General features: G+C 43.4%; 1 protein-coding gene across 1 annotated transcript in view; it reads right to left on the bottom strand.

Annotated features, from left to right (window-relative positions):
- LOC144824202 (dynein axonemal heavy chain 11-like) overlaps window positions 1–20,357 on the bottom strand; it is a 3,356,387-nt gene that overhangs the window by 2,229,398 nt on the left and 1,106,632 nt on the right. The window lies entirely within an intron of this gene.

Here is a 20,357-nt window from a genome sequence, read left to right as displayed (position 1 = left end):
TTCTCAGATCCAGTATTGGTCTCCACTGCTTCTTCTCCTTTTTTCTGATCAGGAAGAATCGGGAATAGAAACCTCTCCCCTTCTGATCTCGAGGAACTCTTTCCACTGCTCTTTTTTGGAGCATTAGTGAGAGTTCCTGTTGAAGTATGGTTAGATTCTTGTGTTGCACAGGACATGGTGGATTCGGAGGAGGATGTTCCACAAACTCCAAAGTGTGTCCGAAGCGGACTAACTGCAACACCCAACGATCTGTCGTAATTTGCTTCCAATTGTGAAGAAAGTTTGTAATTTTCCCTCCAACTACGAATTGTGGAGAAGAGGTGGAGGCCTGCTGGAGAAAGCAGTCATTGGCGTCTGTTATTGTCTTTCTTTCCTCCTCTTCCTCGAAAGGAAGACTTGTTGTATGAAGATTGTCCTTGTTGTTGCCTCTGCTGATATTGAGGCTTGTACTGCTGGGAAGAGTTATAAGAGGACTTGTAACCTTGATAGTTGCCACGAGTCTGTTGTCCTCGACCTCTGGAGCCTCGAAAGGAATTCTGCTTGTATTGTAGGGTTCCTAGGGCTTTCGCCGTTTCGGTATCCTTCTTAATACCTTGCAGCATGTCATCGATATGCTCACCGAAGAGTAGCTCCCCATCAAATGGCATGTCGAGAACTTTGGCTTGCACTTCAGGCCGGAATGCAGTAGCTTTAAGCCAGCCCTGGCGCCGTAAAACTGCTGCTCCCGCCAATTGACGAAAGCCTGTGGAAGCGATATCCAAGGCCACCTCGATCATTTCTGAGGCAGAGCATTCGCCCTCCAGCAAAATCTTTTTAACCTCGTCTTTCTGGTCTTCTGGGATCGCCCCTAGATATGGGGCTATATCTGCCCATATCTGTCGATTGTAGCGACCTATTAATGCCAGAGAATTTGCAGCCCTGACTGATAGGGCGGACATGGAGGAAAATCTTTTGCCAATGGCATCAAGTTTTCTTCCTTCTTTATCAGGAGGGGCTGTCATTGCCGCTGACGGATTGCTGGACTTGCGCTGAGCGACCTGAGATATAACTGAATCAGGTTTAGTTTGGCCAGTTAAACATGCAGGCGCAGTGTCCGGGGCCTTGTACTTCTTTTCAAGCCTTGCCGGCACTGGAATGAGAGAGAAAGGATTTTTCATTATTTTTAGTCCTTGCTCCCATATATAATCGATTACTGGAATGGAGCGAGCTGATCTCTTAAAGGGTTCTTTAAAATCATGAAGGAAACAGTCCTGCGTTTCCGATGCTATTTGGATGTTGAACCTTGCAGCCGCTCTTCCTACGATGTTATGGAATCCCCCTAAGTCTTCAGGAGGTGAGTCGTCCTGTACTTGGTCTGGGGAAACGTTATCATCATACTCATCATCATCATCATCATGTATTTCACCTTCTTCCTCTTGGGCCTCATCATTTCTCACTTCTTCCTCATATTCATCCTCATCCGAAGAAATTTGAAGAGGTAATGTCTCTTGCTCTTGACGCACAACCAGCGGGGGTGGTCGTTGAGGAGTTGGCGTTTCCTGTTGTACCTGTACTTCAGAGGCAGAAGAAGATGATGGAAATCTTTGTTTATAGTCTGAAATTAGAAATTGGAGGTCAGAAACAATTGAAGCTGGAAGGCACACCATAGGCTGAACAGTGGTATGTTGTTGAGTTGTCTCTTGAATTGTAATCTCTTCAAAATCTTCATAGTCCGAACTCTCATGAACTTTGATGTTAAGATGAGAGGGACTTGATGCTATAGGAAACATGGCTTCAGGATCTTCTGTGTCTAGAAACTGCGTTGGCAGCAGCTGTTGGACCTTGCTGGGTGAGGTCATCTCTGGTGTCACTAAACATGATGACATTTTAAATTGTGTATATGTATACTTCAATGAAGGAGAGCCCTTAGAGTGTAGATCCGTTGATGCGGTGTCCGTCGACGGTGGAGCATCTACGAGTTGTGATGATTTGTCCGGCATTTTCATCATCGACTGCATCGTCGTCGACGGTGTCCTCGCCGACGAGGTAGTCTTCGTCGACGGCGGTATCTTCGTCGACGACGGGATCTTCGACGAGGAATCCCTCGTCGACGATGGGATTTTCGTCGACGCTGGAAGCTTCGCCTTCGGCGACGATGAAGCAGGCGTCGACTGGAGCGCCGTCGGAAGCGACGTCGACGGTTTTTTGACAGGAATGACAGAAGGTATTGACCTACCCATCGTCGACGATGTTGTAGTAGTCGATGCGATGGAGAAAGTAGACGCCGTGGATGCCGAGATGGAGACTGTTGACATCGTCACAGGCAGGCCAGAAGACACTATAGCAGGCTTCTTGAAGTCTGTCACCTGAAGGGAAGGTTTCTGAGGCTTGACCTTAGGATGACTCTCCATGGACTTTGGCTTCTTGTGATGAGGCGCAACAGACTGATCTGGAGATGTCTGTAGAGGCCTTTTAGGAGAGGAGTGGAAACTCCTGAAGGAACACTCGCTCTCACCTGAGGAGACTAGATGCTCTTTGTCCTTCAGTCTCTGGAGCCACAGAAGCAGACGCCCTTCCCTGTCCTTCAATGTCTTGACCGGGAGAGTGCGACAAATCTTACATTCCTTGGCAGAATGCTGAGGATAGAGGCAATACAAGCAATCTTCATGCTTGTCCTCTATATGTAGCCTCGTTTTACTACAAGAGGCACAGGGTCTAAACAGCCCTTTTTTAGGAGTAGCAGACATATTAACTACCAATACTCCCTTCCAATCTAAACTTGAAGAGTATATTAGGAAAATCCAAAGATATAAGAAGAAACCTGAGCAGAGCTCAGAGGAGACTCCCGTAGCACGACGTGCGGTAGAAAATCTGAGGGACTAGGGCTCCTTCCAGGAAGGTGAGGAGGGTGATAGTGGCTGATTGGCTACTGGCCAAAGTTTGGTCCTTTTTACATAAGGACCTAGATAGGCTACTAATGTGAGGCCTCTGGCCTAGTACTAAGTATATGTCCAAGTGACATTACTATAATTATTTACCGGGGACTCCCACCCCGACGACGGGGAATGATTCAGGCATGTGAATCTATGAAAGATACCCATAATACTGGATAACCAAAGTTATTTCCATCTACCTTACGCATATATTTGTAATTAAATACATAAGGGCACATTAGGATGGTGGGCGGACTTTGTCCGCCCGCCATCCCGACGCAAAAAGGGACCTCCTGCCATAAAGACGGGGGTCCCGTGGGGGACATTAGGATATGCCCGCCACAATGGAGGGTGCATCTAGCATTCCTGACATTGTGGCGGGTGGTGTACTCAGCACCGCCCGCCACAATGCCAGGAAGGCCCGTTCTGCACTTCCATGCACAACATGGCAGGCACCCCGCAGTGCCTGCCGTGTTGTGCATGTAACTGTGTGCACTTCCCCACCCCCAGAGTCCCTGGGAGGCCGCAACGGGCCCCCAATGGCAGAAACCGCCTGCCATCCCATGGTGGCATTGCCGCCAGGGAAAGGCACATCTCCGCGCACATGCTAATATGGATGGCGGTGTCTCCCAGGTTTGGAAATGGTTTCCAACCCACTCAGATTGGGAGAGTCCGACCGACGGAGTACAATGCATCCGGATGCTTCCAGATACGATTTGGTTGGACTCCGATTGACTTCAATGGGAGCATATGTTCCTAACTGCATCATAATGGGGCTCTGGGTTGCCCCCCATCCGATTTGGAAGGAGCAAATGTCATTAGGAGGCCTTCCTAACCGCATCAGAATCAGGCCCTAGGTGGGAATGCTTTCCTAACCGCATCAGAATCAGGCCCTTAGTGTTGTTGTTGCATGATATCAAATTGTGTGATTGATAGCCCACGCCCCACCCTCCTCGGCTTGCTTTACTTTGAAACCCTGAGACCATCAAGTGCTACAATGGGGTAGTTAGCTTCCAATAAAAATACTATAGTAGATTTATAACTTGTAAAGGACTCACATCCTTCACAGCTAATAACCCAATTTTCTTACATGACCTAAAAATACGAATAAACTGAATGTTACAATTTAAGGGAGGGGAATGGGCTGCAGAGTTACAGTTGATCAATAAGGATGATCTGGAACTGCCTAAAGCAAAACAGTAAGAAAAATGAGCTTGTTTTATTTAGTAGAGATACTTTGTTATGGATCACAACCTGGTGGCCCCCAACCTTGAGAGCCTGCCAGAAACCTGGGTATCATTGCTGATTATCAGCTTTCCATGGTGAATCAAGTCACTGTAGTGTCTGTCTGTTACTTTAACACTCTCAAACATGCTCACAAAAAATGTCTAAATGGCTGCCCCTGAATTCACCGAAAATGGTGACCCATGCACTCATTACCAGCAGACTGGACTATGGAAATGCCTGCTATCTTGACATTTTGGCATATCGTATCAAGGGACTTCATGTGGTACAAAACACAGCAGTCCCAATTGGCTGTGAAAGAAAAAATCAGGGTGAAAGGTATCCTTTGCTCTCCAAGCAGCAGCTCCTTCTTTTTAACTGACTGTGGACCTTATACAGGTCTTGGAAAGGGTAACCCCCTCACCTATTGTGGCTGTCCTCCTTCCCCATAAGCCAATGGAAGCAATATCACTTCTACTTCATTTCCTGCAGTGCTTCTAATGGTTGCACATGGTTCCTCCTCTCCAAAAGCCCCATCACTTTTAAAGTTCATCCATCTATGTGCTTCAGTAATGGTAGCCAAAGGCAACCTTCAGCCCTGGGGCTCCCTTTCTTGCTGTGGACTCTGTCTTTCTCAGTGCCAACCACACCACTGTGCCATGGCGTGTCCTGGCGTTGGCTCACTGTCCTCTCTTTCCAACCCACTGTACCAACCACTGGATGTGACACTGAAACCAGCCTCGGGCAGCACCTTCATTGCCCTTACAGTGGGTGCATCCATTGGTGTCATGGAACCTGACTTGGTGAGTGTTGGGGATTATCTTCCTTGGATTTCCTTACCTATTTCATTCTTTCTACTCACTCTGTTACAGGGCCCAGCAAGAAAATATAGTTGTACTGAAAAATACATAAGAATTAATATGTTTTACACTGGAAAGAAAGAGCAGCAGCATCTCCGATGAGCCAAAGTTCAAATAGAAATGGATCACAAGCCTACAATGTTAGGCTACATTTCTTCAGGAAAAAACATATGTTACCCTAAATCCGCTCAGGAAACATATTGTGCCATACAGGTAAGAACTATATCATAATCCAAAAGGAGTAAAATACAATTAACTTACATTTCCTTTATGATAAATTCCCAAACAGTAGCTCTATGCCTAAAAAAAGTAGAAAGACGTTGATGCCTCAAATCTCAAGAAACTAGCTGTCAACTGCCACATTAAAAACAAGAGGACATTAGAAGATAATAAGCATAGGAGTATGTCAGCATGTGGTTGCCAGAGGAGTAACAACCTCTTCCTGCTATGGGGCAATATTGATCTGGTGGATTCTATGACAGGCATGGAGAGGACCAAAAATCAAGCTAATAATCAATACCAGAGAGCACAATGCAATGTAAACTATAGTTTGATGATTCAAACCAAGAACATACAATGTAAAGGCTAAATGGAACTGACTCTCTTTCTCTTCCCAGGCCAACAACAGTTCCAATGACTTTCCCCCATTTCTTTCTTTTTCCCCATTCTCTATTCATTTCAATGCATAAACTAAGGCCAGCAGAGGATAAAACCAAAGGTCTGGGTAGCTGCATGAGACATACAAATAAGTTACAACCAACGTTCCATATCAATCTTTAAGAGGTTTAAAAAAGAGTAACAGAGAATCTGGGGGAATCACATTTGTAACCGTAAATATACCCTACAAAAACAACAACAACAAAACACAGGCCTTAGGAGGTGCCAGACTATTAATATTGGTGCAATGTTTTTTGGGCATAAACTAGAATGTAGTGCATGGAAACAGCTGTTGGGAATTTCATCTTGTCAATTGTCTAAGCAATAAATGTAAAAGTCTGAGCTATTTTAAGGTATTTTCCAGTTGTCTCATGATCCCTAAGATATTAAGTTTTACTTTCTAACCATACCTGTAATAAGACCTCATTTTTGTGATGGATGGAATTAAATAAAAGCAGACTGAAGTGGGCAATAGAAACTAGAAATCAAGTAATGAAAATAAAGGACATTTTTAATGTTGATAGCATATTATTGTCTAGATTTCTCAGTATTACTAAATCTTTAATTAAGCAAATATGACTGCAAACATCAATTACAATGAATAATGATTATATACAAACAATGAAGACAGTATCTTTGAGTTGCAATGTCATAGGTGTTGAGTTTCTTGTTCATTCTATGGCTGAAATCCTAATGAGATTTTAAGGGGAATAATCTTTCAGTTTAGAAGAGGAATTCTAATACAATTTCCACCAGGAGGTTAAAGCTCTCAGGAGGCTATAGCTGGCAATGTGTTAAACCTAGGGGTACTTGCACCAATGTTTGTTTAGGTTGTTTTTTTAAAACCTATTTTTATAAAATAAGGTGCTTTTAAGAGTGATGAGTCAGAAATGGTGTGCAGACAGACTATCAAGTTGCACAAATATCGAGTCAGAAATATTGTGATTCAGAAATATGGACAGCAAGAAAATCATGGTCAAGAATATCGACTTAAGGTAAGTAACATTGATTTTTAAAATATCGAAGTGTTTAATGTTGTTTGCAAAAATATAGTTGTTAAAAATATCGATTTTTGTAATTAGTGTTATCTATTTTAGTATATGTTTTAAATGTATGTGATGTATTTTTTTTGTATATAAATTGTTTGTATTTTTAATATATGTTACATTTTTTGTAGTTATAAAAAGAAATTATTTGAATAGTTCCATAGCGGGTTGTGGGTTTATAGGGAAATAGGGTGGGAAATACTTTAATTATATTAAAATAATGGATTCTTTTTTATGTATTAATATTTATTTTATTGAGATGTTATAGTATTAAATGTGGAAAGTAATTTATGAATAATTAATTAATAATTTGTTGTTAATTAATCATAATTATTTAATTTGTAATTAATAATGGTAATTGTGTAATTAATTTTAGGTGTGTTTTGATGTTTATAGGTGTAAAGGGTGGGAAGTGATTTAGTTTAAATTGATGAATTAATAGTTGGTGTTTAATTAATTATATTTAATTAATTTAGTTAATTGGTAATTAATTATGGTAATTGTGTAATTAATTTTAGGTGTGTGTTTTGGGGTTTATAGGGGTAAAGGTTGTTAAGTAGTTTATTTATTTTTTTATTAATAATTATCTGCTAATTGATAGTAATTAAACTAATACAAAATGTATTATGGCAATTGTGTAATTAATTTTAGGTGTGTGTTATGGTGTTTTTAGGGGTAATGGATGGGAAGGAATTTGTGTTTAATTAATTAATATATAGTTGTTATTTAATTTTAGTTATTTGATATTTATGTTGGGTAATTGTTTATTTTTTGTGTGTTTTTATATTTTTAGAGGGGTAAAGGATGGGTATTAAATACATTTTAATTACGTTATAACTAGTTGTTAATAGTAATAGCTTTTAATTAAAAATGGTTTTAATTGTGCTTTACTATTTTACAGTTTAATTTAGGTGTGTGTTGGGTTGTTGTTTTAAAGTGTGTGTAGTTAATTCATGTTTATTAGTTTTTTTTAAATAATAGTTTATGAATCAATTATTAATTATGTTTATTATGGAGGTAAATTTAATTTAAAATGCTGAAGTGTGTTGTTGGTGTGGTGTCATAGGGTAGGAAATAAAATAGATACATTTATGTATTAATTAATGTTTAATTTGTAGATATTTTCCAGTTTAAAAGAATTATTATTGTTAATGTATTTATTATTTAACTTTATATTATATTTGTAGGTATTTTATATATGTAATTAAGATTATATGTTTTCTTTTTATATATTTAATATGTATTGTTTTCAATTTTTTAAATATTATTTATTTATTTTTATAATTTTTCCTTTTTTTTAACTGTTGTAGTAATTTTTGCCTCTCCGCTACTGTTGCACTCACTGGAGTGGGTAAAGTAAATTTTACCGCTCCGCTATCCATAACTTTCCCTACTGTTACACTCACTGGAGTGGGAATAGTAATTTTTACCCTCCGCTATCCAGCACTTTCCCTACTGTTGCACTCACTTGAGTGGGAATAGTTATTTTTACCCCTCCGCTATCCAACACATTCCCTACTGTTGCACTGACTGTATTGTGAAATTTAAGTCGAAATATTTTTTAACAATTTAATGTTTTAATTTATTATAGAATTTAGTTTTTTTAATATTTTAAATCATTGATATATGTTTTTATTTTTTATATAATTTTAAACTTTTAACATAAATTAAAAGTAATAGTTTATTAATTGGTTTAAAGTAAATATATATGTATAAATACTTATGATTGTGTGTTTACCTTTTTTATTTGTTATATTTTATTGAAATGTATATTATATGTTTTTTATTTTGTTAATATGTAATTTAATATTTAATATATGTAATATATATTATTTTATCTATATATATAAAAACGAATGTATGTCTGTCTGTCTGTCTGTTTGCCCTTTATGCATTATTACACCATTCATCCGATCGCCATGAAACTTGGGAAGTTGTTGAGCACACTCGTGCAATGGTTTCTGGCATAACATTTTTTTAAATATCGAAGCAAGATTAGAAGCTGTTCGAATACAAAATGATCAAGCCCGTTCTTCTCAAATGAACGAGCATTGAGAATCGCTCCGATGGTGAATTCCTCTAATGTAAACCGGCCCTCCTCGAGCGCTGCTACGCGTGTTGAGGGGGCCAGAGAAGCTGCCCAAACATGTCGAATCAGTCTTCGTTGTGCCGAGATGTAGTGTTGGCGAGACGGTGCGGGATCGGGAATGAACCCGAGTCGTGATGGGGGCGCAAGGCATGTGCGTGTAAGCGCTGTGCTCTCACGCTCGTGTTCGTGTTCAAAAGTATACCAAATGCGATGAGGCCTAATCCGGTTCGAAATAGAACCGAGGGGAAGTAGTCTAGGGTGAAAGACACAGGGGCCAATATCGAGTGTGAGACACAAGTATCATTAGAAAGCGTACAAACCAGAGAAAAAAGTTAAATTTTCACCTTGAAAGGCCATTCTGAGGTATTCAGAAGATATAGGCCAATCCCAGAAAACATAGGAAACTCTTAATACTAAATAACATCCTATTTACATATATAGAAACTGTTAATACTAAATAACATCCTATTTACATATAGACAAGTATCAGATAAGCAAAGCAGAGTAAATCAATAAAAAGGATGTCGGAGAGATACTTATCTTTCTGAGCAGCAGCAACATTCCTTTCTTCTGAGATCGCAGCAACGCGCGACGGAAAAGCTATATAAAAGTCGATATTTTATACATCTATATTTTTACATCAACATTTTTTTGTAGATATTTTTGTACTTATCTGTTTAAGTATAGGGGTCGATATTTTTGTTGTTTATATTTTTTACTCAATATTTTTTACATCGATATTTATTACTTCAACGTTGTGTCACTGAACCTGCAAACATGGTACCAGTAGAGATGAGATTCATTGATGTGGCAAGAGGTCATTATTTATTAGCCGTCAAATAGGAATGTGTGAACATTTTATGAGATATATTAAGTGTACATATTAATGGGGTTATTAGGATGGCTGCGGACTTTTGTCCACCCACCAACCTAGCGGTGCTGAAACCGGCCACCAGACGTGCGGCAGACCCGCACCACTGATTAGGATGTGACCGCCACCCTGGCGGTCGCATTCCGCAAACCTGACATGCTTACAGCAGCACCCACCGCAATGCCAAAATGGCCTGTTGTGCATTGCAATGCACACCATTGGTACCCCGCAGGTGCAGCCCCCCACCACCCCCGGTGACCCGCAACGGGCCACCAAAGCTATTCCCCGCCAGCCTGTCCATGGCGGCACGGCCACCATATTAAGGCCCCAGTCTGCCCGGCCAGCAATCGGAACGATTGCCGACCGGCAGAAAAGCGGCAGATACACTATAAGTTCGCCGCGATACCCCCGCCATTATAATATGGCGAGGGGGAAATAGGGTTAGGATGGCGGGCAGATCACCATCGCCGGGCCGGCGGTGGCGATCTGCCCACCATCCTAATCACCCCCTAAGTCTTAAAATTATGCATTTATTATGTTTTAAAGACTACAGTCTCAATAAACATTTGCTTGAACCGAACATATAAGACTGAAAACTGAGGAACAAGACCATTAGCATTAACATATCATGAATTCTTTTACCTTACTCACACCGTTAGCTCATTGCACTTCCTGACTCAGGGCTTCATTACGATGTCCATCCGCCGTCGTTTCGGATTTGGGACCGGCTGTCTATCAGGCGGCCTCCCCACAATCCAAATTACGATGCCACCATGACGGTCGCATCACCTATTTTTTTCATTGTGGCGGGGATGCAATTAGCAGCTCCCGTCGCAATAAAAAATCTAGGATGCAGACACATCCTGCACTACGTGGCAGGCACTGAGCGGTACCTGCCACAAGGTGCAGGGTTATGTAGGGGGTAGGTGGAAAGAGATAGCATAATTCCAATGGCGGTGCCTGGCAGGCACCGCCGCAATTCAGGGGTGTGCATTTGGTTCGACGGGCGGTTGGATTTGATCCACCCATCTGGACCATGGGGGCCGGTCTTTCTGATAGCTACGCTTCCCCCACCATCATATTATTGCGGGGGCAATCAAATTGAGATGGTGGATCAACCGCCACCGACAGCCTGTCGGTGGTGGTCTCACGGCCATCGTAATGGGGCCCTCATTTGCTATTCTACACATCACTAGCACATCTAGAATTCACAAATGTTCATAATGCACTATAGTTCCACAGTTCCATCTCATTAGTCAATCTAGTAACAATACCAGCTTTTTATCAAAGGTTCAAACATCAAGTCCCTTAACATATATCAGCTTTTTATCAAAGGTTCAAACATCAAATCCCTTATAAACAAGGCAAGCCCTAGGAAAAAGACAGAGGACCAAAATCATTGCTGGGAAAATAAAACAACTTCTCTGAAGAAGTATGGCCAATGCCTACTTTGCAGCCAAGAGGATAGGTAAAGCCTCAAATCAACAAATTTAATAGTTCCCCACCAATACAGAAAACTTGGTACAAACCATCTGTTTTGCCTTGTCTGCACCCTAGTGCACATTATTCAGTCACGTTCAATTCTTGGAGAGATATCTGCCAAAGGAGATTTTTTCCTAACTAATTTTATTAATTTTGATATAATTTTTGTAATGATGAAGATACAGAACAATAACCACATAAATTTGGTACCTTTCCCCCGGTCCTCCCCAAAAAATCCCTCCTCCCAGGGTCCCCCACTTGGACATGGCTTTAACTGGAGTCTCTACAGAATTGGGCCACTTACAATTACCCTACATATGTGCAGATTTCCATTTCTATTGTTGCGGCCTGTTGTTCTTGTGGAGCAATGGTAATTCCCTATATTCTGTCCATCTCTTCCAGACTTTCATGTACTAAGGGAGGAAGCATCTATCCTTGTACACAGACTTTTCCCTAATCATGCACCAGTCAAGACCCTTCCTCCATTTTGACATGGAGGGAGGTTCACCATCTCTCCACCAACGGGGTATATATGTCTCCATTTTAGGCACAGTTAGACTCAGCCACTCCAGTGACAACGGGTACCAATCTTCGTCAAAGTCTGTGGTAATATGTAGAAAGACAAATTTTGGATCCTGAGGTCTGGACCTCAGCAGTACCCATCCCAGTATACGCATCCAAAACAACATTAGGTTGTCACACTTTCAGGAAGTGTGAAATAGGTTCCCTTCCTGCAATGAACATTGGAGGCAGGAGGGGGAGTCAACTACCCCTTTTTTTCAGTGTTTGCGTCTCGTGAGGTATGTTCTATGAAAGTATTTTAGCTGGATAAGGCGAAAGCATGTCTCGATCGCTGAGTGACTCTGGGAAGCTTTGGCTTCATCCCACTCATCGTCAGTGAGGGTTCTTAAGCTGCTCTCCCAAAAGTATCGGAGTACAGGAAAATAATTGGCTGTATGGCATATTGGTGAGCAATATATTTGCGTCACTTTGTTGTCCCTCAGCTCCTCCAGAAGAAGCTTTACCTCCAGAGGACTGTATTCCAGGAGCTCCTCTAATCCCAAGATGTAAGGGGATATTATATTTGCAAGTATCGGTAAAACTGGCTCAAGTGTAGATTGTATTCCCACTGTAAGGCCTGGTATGACTCGAATATTGTGCCCTCCAGTAAATCCCCTAGGCTGGAGATACCTTTTGTGTCCTATTTTTGGAATCCCTTCATCACCACCACCTGTGGCATAGTTTTGCCTTGTCTGCACCCTAGTGCACATTATTCAGTCATGTTCAATTCTTGGAGAGATATCTGCCAAAGGAGATTTTTTCCTAACTAATTTTATTAATTTTGATATATGTTTTGTCATGATGAAGATACAGAACAATAACCACATAAATTTGACACCTTTCCCCGGTCCTCCCCCAAAAATCCCTCCTCCCAGGGTCCCCCACTTGGACATGGCTTTAACTGGAGTCTCTACAGAATTGGGCCACTTACAATTACCCTACATATGTGCAGATTTCCATTTCTATTGTTGCGGCCTGTTGTTCTTGTGGAGCAATGGTAATTCCCCATATTCTGTCCATCTCTTCCAGACTTTCATGTACTAAGGGAGGAAGCATATATCCTTGTACACAGACTTTTCCCTAATCATCCACCAGTCAAGACCCTTCCTCCATTTTGACATGGAGGGAGGTTCACCATCTCTCCACCAACGGGGTATATATGTCTCCATTTTAGGCACAGTTAGACTCAGCCACTCCAGTGACAACGGGTACCAATCTTCATCAAAGTCTGTGGTAATATGTAGAAAGACAAATTTTGGATCCTGAGGTTTGGACCCCAGCAGTACCCATCCCAGTATACGCATCCAAAACAACATTAGGTTGTCACACTTTCAGGAAGTGTGAAATAGGTTCCCTTCCTGCAATAAACATTGGAGGCAGGAGGGGGAGTCAACTACCCCTTTTTTTCAGTGTTTGCGTCTCGTGAGGTATGTTCTATGAAAGTATTTTAGCTGGATAAGGCGAAAGCATGTCTCGATCGCTGAGTAACTCTGGGAAGCTTTGGCTTCATCCCACTCATCGTCAGTGAGGGTTCCTAAGCTGCTCTCCCAAAGGTATCGGAGTACAGGAAAATAATTGGGTGTATGGCATATTGGTGAGCAATATATTTGCGTCACTTTGTGGTCCCTCAGCTCCTCCAGAAGCAGCTTTACCACCAGAGGACTGTATTCCAGGAGCTCCTCTAATCCCAAGATGTAAGGGGACATTATATTTGCAAGTATCGGTAAAACTGGCTCAAGTGTAGATTGTATTTCCACTGTAAGGTCTGGTATGACTCAAATATTGTGCCCTCCAGTAAATCCCCTAGGCTGGAGATACCGTTTATGTCCTATTTTTGGAATCCCTTCATCGCCACCACCTGTGGCATAGTTGACCGCACCCAAAACAGTGTCTGCCCTGTCACCCCCCCCCCCCTCACCCATGTGTCTCTGAAAAGTCTTCCATGTGTGGATCACTATATTCATTGCCAGAGGAAGCAGCAGTTGTGCCTGTACTCCATAGAGTAGATATTGTATAGAGGTCCCGTGTAGTGCCCATTTCTCAAACACTCAGCTGGGTCCCCTCAGGTGTCATACAGAAGTTATACATTTTGAATCTTCAACACCATTAGCCGTTTCTGAGGTCTATCATCTATTTGCGCTGTAAAGTGATTGATAAAACAGGTACGGTGTTTTCTTCTTCGTGCTCCACACAATTGTGATTAATAATCTCTCATAAGACGCATATATTTCTAAATAAGTATCAATCCCCTAATGTTGAAAGCCACAGCTGGTTGTCTCCTACAAGTGAACTAATACTGCCCACACTCTAAAGTTGGATGCATTCATTTAAACAATTAGCTACTTTTCTAATGTGATGTACTTTAAACCTGGCAGCTGTTTGGAAAAGCAACTTTCAAAGCCTAAAATGGTTTTTGGTAGTTAAAGGTCTTGCTTACTGCGCGTGGATGTATCTTCTTGGTCATCTTTGTAAATGGTGCCAAAATATTTGTATTAGTTATTTATTTAATTGGTCTGATACCAACTGAGGATTAGAAAAGCTTATCCCAGAGTCTGGGTGACAGACATAAAGAAATGAGGTATCTAAAGTACCCTCTAAGAATACTTTCTACATCTGTGGAAGAACAGAGAGGACTGGACCTTCTGTCTGTAACCAGAGAATAGCCTAGAATACTGGACCTGCTCTTCCTCTTCTACTCAGGACAAAGGAGTGGATTCCAAGGGTCATAATGATAATATTCTGTTCAAGCTACCGCACACAACAAGCTACAAGAGGCTGTACCTGCAACTGCCCAGCTGCTCCGTTGCAAATGGACCTTCCCTGGATCCTGCTGCTGGCCTCAGCTGGAGTGAGTCTTGCCCCCCCAAGTACTGTTTCAAAGTTCCTGACCCTTGGCTGATGCCAAACTGTACTCCTTCTATCAACTTCTGAAACCTGGGACTTAGAAACATTTTTGGCTTCAAGAAACTCCGGAGGACCAGGACCAACCTGCCAATCCAACAAAGGAGTGTTGTCCCCTGGACAGGTTTCATGTTACTCTCACTCTGAGCTTTTCCGCCTCAGGAATATGAATCAGCTGGACCTCACACAAAAGGTATCTGGCCTTGTGGAGACATATTTGGCTACAGCATGCAGCCTTGCCCAGCTGAAAGTGATTACATCCAAAGGTAGAAATCTTCACCAGGCGAAGGTGCTAAAAGTATACGGCCAGAGAGGGAACTTTCTAGGGTGTGAAATTTGCATTTGATCCACTTGTCACTTTCTCTGTAAAAGTCAGCAGCTTCAGCAGGAGGTTGTCCAGTGGCCATCTGACTCATATACCCTTGTCAGCCACAGTCTACTGCCTTGCCCTACTGAGGACGTTTCACTTCCATTTCAGAGACGAATTCCTAAGGTAACACTTCTGACTGGGTTGAACCTGCTTTCTGTATTCGACCCGCAGTCCATCATATCTACCAATGGGTTGAGCTCAGGTTTGTTTGGTGACTTTAGTAGTTCACCCTGACAAGGGTTAAGGTTATTAGTTAAGGTGGGTACTCACCCCATCAAGTAGAACCCCAATTTCTTACATACAGTTTATATTACCAAAATGCAAACTAAGAAGCACACTTTAATGAAAAGCCCAACACTTCTGTCATACATCCAAAACCATTCCATACACAAAAGAGGACTAGAATAACATCCATCAACGACTGTGACATGTAACGTTATGTAAAATATGAATAGAAAGCGTGCCACACACAAGTTAAACTACAGAAGCCAGCTCACTACCTTCCAAACCCTACCTCTTATAACCTCTTTGAATGTACAGGTACCTGGTATGACATCATGTCAAACCTTTTTGTGCTTTTTAGCTGCACGACAATGTTAATGTGAGCACGTATTCTATGCTCTATGGAGTGCTCTTTAAGAATTTATATCATGTTATCTGCTGGGACAGCTGTGCTATGAGACGTTAAACATGGAGTGTGGTTTACTGTTGCAAATAGCACATATGGTGAAGGCTTTTTTAGCCAAAATGCAGAGCATAAATAGTTGGAGTTCTTTTTAATGGAGCATTGAATATTTTGGTAAACACATCCTTACAATGTTTACAGCATTGTTAACTTGCACTAAGCATGTATGAGGAGCTAAGAAAGCATTGATGCAGGACTTTCAATCAACAGATACGTGGCACCTGAAACACAAGAGTAAACATTCACGTTTGTGTATGTGTACGCTTTTGCAGTATTCCCCAAACTGCATTTTAATAGTACATTTACCAGTGCGGAGACTCCTCGGTCGGGGTGTAGAAAAAGATATGCCTGAAAACTCTTTTTTCACCCAAATTGGTGGAATCAAAGGGTAAAAATGTGGGAAGACATAAAGAGAAAGAAGAAGCCAACAATGTGACCTTCACTCACCATTACTATTAGACGATGGGTGCTCAGAGCTTTTCCCATTCGTCATCATTTTCCGCCACTGGACAGAGTCTGTTTGTGGGCCTCCATCAAATTCTTATTGCACATGTTGATGTGGTTGATCTAAACCAACCAGATCATTCGTTAAGAATAAACTTTCCCCTATCTACTACGCAGCTGTAAAAAGAGATTGCGAGGAAAGCAAACTTTTGAAGTGAAAGCATGTGTCAAAGCAACAGAAAAGTTTCCAAATGGTATGGTTTGGATACTTTCTCAATATTTCATTGCGTCACCATGTGCATTACAAACTAGGGAGTCCACCAATCACCATGCCACATTTTGCAATGTCCAGTAATATTGCCAGACCCAGGAAACACTAAGCCACAGACACAGAAGCGGTGCTAACATCATCTTCACCTCCATGTCTCTGGACCGCTTAATGTTCACCAAGATTCAACATGTGCAATAAAATATAGCTGTTTTTTGCACAAATTCTCCTCAGATTAGCTACTCTGGTATTGCAGTGACTGTTTAAAAACAGTTAGCGCAGTCAGACATACATCAGTAAATCCCTACTGAAGAACCAACAACAAATAAATGCTGCTATGCGCAATTTCTTTGTCTAAAGGAGAAGACGAAAACAATACCTATGATAAAAAAAAGTAAAACATAGTTTGAACTGAAGTGTTGAATGCACTTTAAATGCCCTTTCATAATTTTAAATCATACACAGCTTATTGTACATTACAAATACAAGTACTATACAACACCTTAAGGAATAAACACTCTCAAATAACCTTATATTGATTTTAACCTTAAAAGGTATCATTCTTTGGCTTTCCTAGGTTGTTGACAACTTGACCATTACTGGTAGGAAAGCTATGTTAACAGTGCCTCCTTCAGTGTCTTCTTAAAACAACCGAAGCCGAGTTACTTTCATTAATTTCCAAAAAGTATAAACCACTTTAGGAATTTAAGTGACAAGCCACATTTCTATCTTGGAAACAAGTTAAAACGTTGGCCTGATTTAGAAAACATAGCTAATCTACTGGAAGGTATGCATGAGTCAGGTGAGATAGGGTCGAACTTACAAGGATGTGTACTGCACTTGCAACCTGATGCACAGTTTATTGAGCCAGTTCACCAAGTACAGCATATCACTGTAGGGAAAAACAGAGAGCAAACCTCTGACCTTCCAGAGCCAACAATATCACATGAAGTGGACGTCCAGATAGCTGGGTCTGGCATTCTACTGAACTGATGGAGGATGGCACATGATGGGAAACCACTGAGGCAGTGATTTGTTAAGATGTTTAGAAATTAGGGAAACGTCAAGAGGCATTGATCTGGGGACTACTGAAATAATCAGCTACGTGAATACATTTCATTATTGCAATGATGATTTTTGGAGGGTGGGCAAAAGGCCCTACCCTCCTGGAGTTTTAGGGCGGATGGTAGGGTCCGAGGGCGGAAGGCAGAATGATTGGTCTGAGGGGGTGGGGTTTCTTAGGGGTTCTTGTCCAGCAGTTGCTAGGGTTAGGTGCCATTTTATTGGATACGTCCCAGTTGGCAGGGTCAGAAAGAGCGTTTTGAGCATTAAGCGGTGGTTGTGTGGCGAATCATGATAGTTAGCAGTCACTGCTTGTTCTGCAACAAGCGGGCAGGGTTGACCAGCTATCAGAGCGCCCAAAGCAGCGGTCCGCTGGTGGGGTGGCGGGCGCTGTCAAAGCGTGCGGGTCCCCTTTCCGCAAGGTCCAGAAAAGTGGGTCGAATTGTGGGGGACAAAAAGGGTCTGGCTATGGGTCCTGAGATGAGGTCCCTCGTCATGCAGGGAAGGGTGGTGCGGGTGGTATGGGGTGAGCGCAGAGCGTTTCAGGCTTAGGACCTTCTTCTGGGGAGGGGGGAGGAGAAAATGTAGGGTTGTGTCATCCGCCGTCCAGGCAGCCAGGGGCACAGATTGCGAGGTGAGGGGGTGCACACAGCAGGAAAGAGGCAGAGGGCCCAGGCTACGATGCAGCAGTTCCTTGGAGTCCGAACCTGTTTGAATGTGTGCGGTGGGAGAGTGAGGTGACACCATCGGCCTACGAGGGGACTGCCAATGGTGACGTAGCGAGGGGGCAGGGCTTTTGCATCGCCGGTCATGCCACTGGACATCTCGAGTCCGGGCAGGAAGACCCTGTCCAAGAAAGTGGAGATGGGGTATGGAGGAGGAGGGGGGCAGTCCTCACAGCTGGTGCCTGTCTCATCCTTTGTGTCGGCTTCTGGGCTGGCTAAGTGTGCAGAAGATGGGTCATTGGCACCCAGGGGGCATGGTGACAGCATTGGGGAGGCCCCCGGAGTAAGGAAGGGAGGTTCCTTGTAGGCAGAGGGTGGAATTTATGGGGGGGCAGGTCATTCCACCTCTGGGTGGCAGAGCGGGGAGGTCCAGGCCAGGGAGAGTGGTGTGATGCTGTTGGGGTGATGGCCTCCCCCATCTCGCTCCATGGTCTGGGTAGGGGCAGAGGCCTTTCATGATGGGGGGGCCAAGGAGATGGGTGTGGTGTTTACATGCCCCCCCTTAGTTTCTTGGACAGGTAAGTCAGGGACAGTCAAGTGCCAACCAGGGGCCAGAGGTAGGTTTGGTGAAATGATGGCATGCTGGTAAGTCGGGAAGGTTTAGTGCGGCCTGTCCTCCCGGGCCCGAAGACAGGGATTGCGCCCCTATGGGCGGCTCTGGGACGACGGGGGACCGAAATCTGTGTCTGCCTGGCAGGACTACGACCCTTTCCAGGATTTATTTCAGGAGCAGTTTGATGATGGTGGAGTGGGAGATGGGGAGCTGCTGGGCACGAGTGAAGGACAGGGTGGGGAGTGTGAAGCTGGGGATTGGAATTTGGATTATGATGAGGAAGAGTTGGAAGAGGGTGAAATTGTGGAGGAGGGAGAGTTGATGGATGAAGGTGAGTGCGAGAATGACTGGTGGGCGGCCCCTCCCTCAGGTCATGGGGGCGAGGTTTGTCTAATCGGAGGGGTAGTGTTGGTGTCTTACAGGAGGTGGGGACCAACCTAACAGACAACAAAGGAGAGAACAGCAGCAGCAGGACAGACTGCTTTAGCACGGACCCCGTTCCTGAAACCAGGTAAAGTGCGGTCCAAGGGGAGGGGGTTGTAGAAGTGGGGGTTCAGGAGGCGGGTCTGAAGCACAAGCGCAGGGGGGAGGTACCAGGTTGCAGTAGGGTAAGTATGTGGTACACCAAGGTACACTTATGGACGTAGCGGTGGACAAGGAGATGGGGACGGCAAAGCTGCTTACAAGGTCACAAGCCGCAGAGACCACTGATAGTGGGGAGATGGGGGACGGTGATGAACAATAGAGTAAGGAGGTGAAGAAAATGAAGATGCCATATATGGGGATAACCAAACCCTTGGCAGTGCATTTAATGGCTGTGACCAAGCAGAGTATTTGGAGAAGGGAAAATGTAGAGCTCTATAAGTTGCTACATCAGGTGATACGGGAAAAAGAGGGATCAAAGGAGGTGGAATATGAGCTGTTCAAGAGGGCCCAGGGTACCAGTCAACATAAAAAATTGGACCGCTGCTTTTTTTAATACACGAAGTGTTTATTGCAAAAAATATCCTGAGAGATGTGTTGCTCTATTTAAGTATCTGGATGTGGTGCGTAAGGTGCAGGTGATGTTTGGGGTGGGCATTGGTCTGTTACAAAAAGAGATTATGGGCTCGCCTGGCAGATGGGGTGTGGTGACCGTTGGACTATGAGTTATTTTTACAAATGAGGACACCTGAGAGACCAGCCCCAACGACGTACACGGCGAGTGGCTGGCCAGTAATCTACAAGCCCTTTCAAGGGCGTCCCACCCAAACAGATTGCGAGGTGAGGGGGTGCACACAGCAGGAAAGAGGCAGAGGGCCCAGGCCACGATGCAGCAGTTCCTTGGAGTATGGAACTGTTTGAATGTGTGCGGTCGGAGAGTAAGGTGACACCTTCGGCCTGCGAGGGGACTGCCAATGGTGACGTAGCGAGGGGGCAGGGCTTTTGCATCGCCGGTCATGCCACTGGACATCTCGAGTCCGGGCAGGTAGACCCTGTCCAAGAAAGTGGAGGTGGAGATGGGGTATGGAGGAGGAGGGGGGCAGTCCGCACAGCTGGTGCCAGTCTCATCCTTTGTGTCAGCTTCTGGGCTGGCTACGTGTGCAGAAGATGGGTCATTGGCACCCAGGGGGCATGGTGACAGCACTGGGGAGGCCCACGGAGTAA

This window comes from Lissotriton helveticus, chromosome 3_1 (genome assembly GCF_964261635.1).
Source record: "Lissotriton helveticus chromosome 3_1, aLisHel1.1, whole genome shotgun sequence".
Classification (NCBI taxonomy): Eukaryota; Metazoa; Chordata; class Amphibia; order Caudata; family Salamandridae; genus Lissotriton; species Lissotriton helveticus.
Note: the sequence above shows the minus strand (reverse complement) of the source record. Positions and strands in the feature narration are given on the sequence as shown.